Genomic DNA, 6,441 nt, shown 5'->3' on the forward strand with positions numbered 1-6,441 from the left:
CCTCAAGATCTAGAAACCTCACCGTTTTAGTAAGCCTAAGATTTCGAGAGGCAAGTCATTATTTCTTTATACTTACATTAATTTATTGGATTCGATATGGAAAAAAAGTTTGTTTTTGTATACTGCCTTTCATAGTATTATTGTATTAATTTATTTGTTTGTTTGTTGATAATGTGCTTTTCAGTACATTTATTAGTAGTACTTACCCAATACTTCAGACAATTATTAGTAGGGAAGTACTAGAAAAAAATAATAGGCTTTTTGCGTAGCAATCTAAATAAATTCTAAACCTATCGAGGATCTGTGGACAGGATTAGAAAAAGTTTTTTTAAAATGTACCTTATCAAACTGTTGCCATAGAGAAGTGGGTTTGCTATTATATCCTTGACAGACCTATAACAACTGCCCTAGAAGCGTTATTAGCAATCTGGAGATTATAACGCGAAGACTGGTGAAGAAACAGTGTTAACTCCAAACATTGGAAAATACAGTCTGGGTGACGAAACCAATTCTTATTGGTTTTGTATTTTATAAGCAAAATAATAATAATAATAAAGTCGTATAAGCAAACGATGGTTGCTTGTCATCTTGGCCGTACTCAAGGTTATGTAGTGAGCAGTAATATGTCCCCATGATTCATAAAGTTATTTGGCGTTCACTGGACGGAAACATCAAGAATCTAATGGACCTTTCTTTTTTTTTCGTGCCCTCCTGAAAATTGAACTAGATTACTTATACATACATATAGTGGGGTATGCTATATGTATATCTGGAAATAAGGGATTCCTGGGATTGCCTTTTGGCATTATAAGGTTAGGTGAAGGTAGTGGTAGTTAATGGCTTACCCCAGTGGATTATTGGAACGGGAAGGGGCCGTCAATGGTGAAGAAATCGGCTTTAGACGCTAGAGTCTAAAGCCCTTGTCTCGTCGAGGACATTGACCAAGGGGACCGTGATCTGCCACCTCCCAGGTCTAGGCCGATCTCTCGGAACAGTGTTGCAGAAGACCTTCCACCCATCAAAGAATTTGTTGTGTCGTTGGCCTATGTACTCTGTCACAGTGGAGAGTTGGAGCTCTTCTAGGATGACTCTGTTCTTGAACCTCTGGAGCGCGGTTCCTCGAACGATCTTTCGGATTACAGATCCCTGGAAACCTTGTAGTTGATTTAATGTGGTTTTGTAGAGGTGTCTCATAAGTGGGGCACCGTGGAGCAAGGTAGGTCGTATGACGAATTTATTAACCTGAAGTTTCAGTCGCAGTGAAAGTTGTGGTGTAGTCAATAGGATTTGAGGCAGGCTATATTGAGTCTCTCCTTGGCGTGATGGGAGAAAGAAAGATGACGATCTAACGTCACACCCATAGAGGATGGAGTTGGAGATTTTCCGACCCTGTTCGTCCACTACAAATCTCTGAGGCAGGTAACTGTTTTTCCCTTTCTGAAATGACATGGCTATGGCGTCGGTCTTAACCGGGTTCACCCTTATGCCATCTTTCTTCAGTGCGCCTACGATGGTGGTAAAAGCTTCCCGGGCAAGGGAGAGAGCCTGTTAGGTCTGGCGCTAGAGGCATAGACCCCCAGTAAAGATGACGAAGAGTAACGGCCAGCAAATTGGCATCAGTATCCAGGTGTACCATCTTCCTCTTGGTCACGTGAGTTCGAACCAGCTTCCAGAATTGACGGTGGTCAACATGAGTTCTTCTCAGCTGTTCATGCCAGAGTGAGGTCTTCCAGGCACGCATAAGATTCGCAGTCTGTGGGGTCATCGCATTGATGGCAATGTCGTCAGCGTAAGCGGCGACCGTTGCCTTCCTGTAGTTCTTGCCAACCACATCAGCAGTATAAATTGAAAATAAGACTGGCGACAGGACTGCTCCTTGAGGCACTCCGCAAGTCAGTGGGATAGATGTTACGGAGTCGAATGCCTATTAGGGCTTTTTAAGACCCTTTATAATAGGCCGTATCATACGCTCATCAGTGCATACGGCTGTGACTGAGAAGCAGTCTTATCTTATCTGCTTGAGGTAGTTTCGTGCGTTATTTTGGAATCGTTTATTTATTATTTTATCGAGATTGATAAGTAATATGTACAATAATTAATAATATTCCTTAGCAATGTAATCACGCTCGATACAAATACAAGTTCTTTCTTTCAGTGGTAATATCTAGGTTTGCTCCGTAACCTTATCTATATAAGGTAACACACAGTAACCTAAAACAGTTTTCTTTTAATTAAACTCCATTAAGCTTAAAAGTATGTTCCTATGGTTTGTTAATAGTGACTGCAGAGAACGCCTCAACGAGTAAATATTGCTCTAAATTGTATGCAGTTTTTATTGACATTTATGGTTTCTTCTCCATTCCTATCGCTAGTATCACACATGATATTTTACTGTGTGTTCCTATTGTAACGATAAAGATGAATATTTAGATACGCTCTTTATTTGTCAAAACAGCTTGTTTACACTTAAACATAGAACAAAACATTCATAATTATTATCAACGGAAAAATCACCTAGTTCGTCATTGTTAATTATTATTAATTGATCATATGGCGAGAGGTTTCAAATGGGTTTGCCAATAAAACAAATGTAAAATAATGAAACATTAAATGAATTATCAAAGTAGATTTAAGAGAAATATACTAGGGAAATTAAAATGTTGATAATAATTTCGACAGTGTCAAACCCATTTCAAACAGTCTCTTTGCTAACGTCGACTAGCGCCGCTGAAGACGTTGATCTAATAATAATAATTTGCCACCACAATATTATGAATCTAAAACTTTCCTTAATAAACGATCTATCAAATGCAAAAACGATCGATAAATATTTCAAATCAGTTCCTGAAATCAGCGCGTTAGAATAAACAAACTACTCAGCATAAATGATACTCATAAAAATGTGTTTACAGTAATAATTCTACCAACGTAAGACAAATGCTAAACAATAGACAAGATTATTTTCAAGTATATTTAAATATCATAGATGTTACAAGGTCTTTACCCAATTTATGCCCATTAAACAAAACCTACTAAGAAATGTATCACGTTTTGGGTGCATAAGGGAATGCTTACACCATTTAAACGAAATCTGGTTAGAGGTACAATAAACCCATTAAGCAAGGAAAATAATTAATTAATATGTAGTGAAATGTAAATTAATTTGTTCATGAACCGTCAAATCTAATTTACAAGATATATTACATAAGCTGAGTGACGGCAGCTGTAGCTGACAGCAACACGCGACAACACCGCAACATATATGTGGCACTGGGTCTTGGGATGAGGATAAATATTAATATTTTTCCATATTACTTTATTGAAACTAAGAAGCTAATGCGAAAACTTTAATTTTTCCATCAACGTATTAGATAATGCACTACAAATATCACTTTTTACAGCCTTTGACAATATATGAGACAAAACAAGTGACTTTAAAGGCCAAGTAAGAAATGAATTACTTATGATACGGAAATAATAGGAATCAGGTAGAAAGTCTATCTGCACAAAAAAAAAAGATAAAGATCACTTTAGATTGACGTCATTTTAGAAAAGTAACAAAAATATAAATTCGATCCAATTCTAGAAAAAATGTTCCTCTGAGTTATACACAACTTTGCTCGACTGCTTTTTGAAACCTAACACGACTACGTTCTATTTACTATATTTATATAATTAATTAAAGATGAAATAAAAGTAAAGCTGGTATTTTACTCATTGTTCCTCTGATATGGAATTAGAGATGGGCAGATGAATCGGGAATCTAATCGAAGACTTGACCCCTCTGAGAGAATCTTAATCACAAGTGATTCACGTGAAGGAATCATAATTCACTTGAAGTTGGTCTTGTCTATTTAGAAGAGTCAAAAAGTGGGAGTAGAGGTTATTTTGTTTTATCAAGAACCATTACTTGTCATCCAGTTTGATTTTTTTTTTAATAATTAATTTTTAAAAAAATGTCTTTTTAACAATATAAAAGGCATCCACAAATAACTGATAGTGAATAAGTGTTCATTGTCTTTCAATGGTTTCTAATCTAAAACTCCTTGTAAAAGACGACAGTAAAAAGTTTACTACTCCCTCGGGGCGCGTTGGCCTAATATACCACACTTCTCAAAATGGCCGCCATATATTTTTAGGTTTAGAGCCAATATCCCCCAATTTATTAGGGCAGCTTGAATATGTAGCTTAGTAAAATTTAAAAGATTAAATTGGGCAAATTTTGGTATCTAACAAGATGGGTATGGAGGTGTATTTCATCTTCAATTCTGAAAGGAAACGGATACCGGAATACAGTTGTCCAGTGCAAACGTAACGGTGTCTGGATGTAATGCAGTGTCTACAATTATACAGTTCTATACTTAAATTACACAGTTTTATACCTTGAAACCCATCTACAATGAAAATATTTCCCTTTTTTTATTAAGTTTCTTATATCCAGAAGAATAAGGGATCCGCGTTTGTTATTTCGTTTCAGTAAACTATCGTCAAAATAACCTTTTTAGAAGAAGACGATATTTTTTCCACAGCTAATGCGCATATAAAAATAATAAAAATGTTTATCTATACTATACAACAGGAACACTGAATGTTCTTGAAAAGAAATTACTGAACTATTTTAAGTCAAAACCCCAAAGATTCATTTAATTAAAGAAAAAGCTAAAATGGAAAATGTTATATTTACGTAGGGATGTCTATAATGACTGAATCTGAAACTAGTTAAATACACTATAAAGTAATTTATAATGAATATCTCCGTAAGAGTAGTAGTTTTCATATTTGCCAAAATTAATTCACATATTGCTAATTTCTTATTCTTAGGTAAAAATATCGTAGTTAAAAAAACTGCAATGAAAGATTATTTGCCCAATAATAGTATTTTTTATTATATTTGTCCAAAAAAGTTCACAAAATGATTTTTTTTCATTTTTAGGAACAGTGAACCAAAGTAGGGTTAAAAACTTTAATACTCCTTAAAGGAAAGTATATATACATATATGTGTATAAAGAAAAAGTAGATGTAAATGTAAATGTAAATATCGCTATTATAAATGTATATATGTATATAAATAAAGACTATTATTATTATTAAATATACAGTCATTTAAGCAGCTGAAAAGATGATCATTAAAGTTGATTAGGTTGTTTAAGATTACTTTGGATGATGAATATGATAATTTATGATTCATGGCAATGAATATGGTAATTTATGATAGTAGGATAATTTATATTATACAGATCCGATACATACATATCAGGGTAAATAATCTGATGGTTTTGTTGATACTTTCCTCATTGTGTACAATTCTGAGGCGTGTTATAATAAATAATATAAAAATAATTATAATAATTATTTTCACATCTGTTAATAACAGATAATAAGTTTCTGGTCAGTCCATCCATTCACACGTTACAAGGTATAAAAATGCAACAAAAAAAAACTTAGATTAAAGGTACAAAAACAATTTATTCTAAAGGCAGGATCATTACAACAAATACACATTTGCCTTCACAATATAATGAACATTACCATATAAATTAAATTCAAATTTATGAAAAAGATTAGAGAGGATGGAGTTGGATGGTAGTCCTAAGAAGATGAATGGCTGGAGAATTTGTAAATAGGATAGTTTAAGGCTTTATTCAAGAAGTAGGGAAAAAATAATATTCTAGTGGGAAAAATTATATAAGAAAAGAATAAGTATAAAAATATAGATATAAAGTATGATTTAATTTGTTGGGTGACACTGGCGGCTAGACTTATGATGTAAATGATTTGCAGAGGGAAAGTTTGGGAAGAACTTGCCATTTAAATTTGAAATCAGGATGAATCCATTTAAATATTTGGATTTCGCTCACCTGTTAGTTGTTTGTGTCAAGTTGCAGAGCTCCTTGAACTCTTAAACTATCTGCTAGCATCGTACATCTCAAACGTCCACTTCACGCCTTCTTTGCAGGACCCTAATTCCTCATCATAGGACTTTTTTCCAAAAGTCTCAATAATTGCTTTAAAAATTATTAAGAACTCCAGAAAATCACAGTTCATTAAAACTATAAAAACTCCTTTTATTTATCAGATTAAATTATATTTGGAATATTTTCAATTAATTAACATAATATTCTACTTAAGGATGTGACAATCATGTTTAAAAAAAAAAAATAAATAATTAGGTTTTATGATCAACACACCTAAAAAATATTTTTAAGTACATAATGATTCCAAAAATTTACTATTTTGATGAATTTGAAATAAGAAATATTAGAGCAGATGAGTCATTGGAAAAAACAAAAAGTTGTTATTAACTTTGTGATTCTAAACCTATTCACCAAGTGGTGCTATTGGAACAATTGATTAATTAGACTTATTTAGTTATATGTAGCAACACAATCCTGAAATTAATTTGATAAGAGATAAACCTGAGTAGTCTCATTTAATAATAT

Source organism: Halyomorpha halys, unplaced genomic scaffold (assembly GCF_000696795.3).
Source record: "Halyomorpha halys isolate HHAL.00 unplaced genomic scaffold, Hhal_1.1 Scaffold441.1, whole genome shotgun sequence".
Lineage (NCBI taxonomy): Eukaryota > Metazoa > Arthropoda > Insecta > Hemiptera > Pentatomidae > Halyomorpha > Halyomorpha halys.